Source organism: Triticum dicoccoides, chromosome 3B (assembly GCF_002162155.2).
Source record: "Triticum dicoccoides isolate Atlit2015 ecotype Zavitan chromosome 3B, WEW_v2.0, whole genome shotgun sequence".
NCBI lineage: Eukaryota > Viridiplantae > Streptophyta > Magnoliopsida > Poales > Poaceae > Triticum > Triticum dicoccoides.
In genome coordinates this window covers 396,459,193-396,459,972 of record NC_041385.1, presented here as the reverse complement: position 1 = coordinate 396,459,972, position 780 = coordinate 396,459,193, and positions in this window count along the sequence as shown.

Genomic DNA, 780 nt, shown 5'->3' with positions numbered 1-780 from the left:
ATGAGGGAAGGGGAGGGGTGGGGAGGGGAGGAGGGAGGAGGGAGGAGGGAGGAGGGAGGAGGAGGTCGCCGGAGAGGAGGAGGAGGTCACCGGAGAGGAGAAGTATGGTGGAGGAGAGAAGGGAAGATGAAATGAAGAGAGGAGGAGAGGACCAGCCATATATACGGCATACTAATGGCGCACCGCGGGCAGGTGCGCCATTAGTAATTTTTTTATTTTTTTGATTTATTTTGAATTTTGAAGGCGGGAAGATACTAATGGCGCACCACGGGCAGGTGCGCCATTAGTAATTTATTTTTATTTTTTTGATTTATTTTGAATTTTGAAGGCGGGAAGATACTAATGGCGCACCATGGTCAGGTGCGCCATTAGTAATTTTTTTTTATTTTTTTGACTTACTTTGAATTTTGAAGGAGGGAAGATACTAATGGCGCACCATGGGCAGGTGTGCCATTAGTAAGTTTGAATTTTTTTGATTTTTTTTGCCTCTCTAGATCTTAAAAGCCCCGTATCTTTTTTTCTGTTAGGTTTTTGAGGATTTTGGAAATGTTTTGGATGTAACTTTTCGAGTAGATGATTTTTCATATAAAAAACTTTTTCATCCGAGTTAGTATGCAAAAGTTATGCCCATTTTTACAAATTCTCGCGAGATTTTGCAAATGAAGTCAAAATTCATATTTGCAAATTTTCCCAACAACTAGGCCACATATCACATGGGAAACTTATTTTCTTTTATTTTTTTGACATTTTTATCATTTTGTTTTATTTTTTTTAAAACTG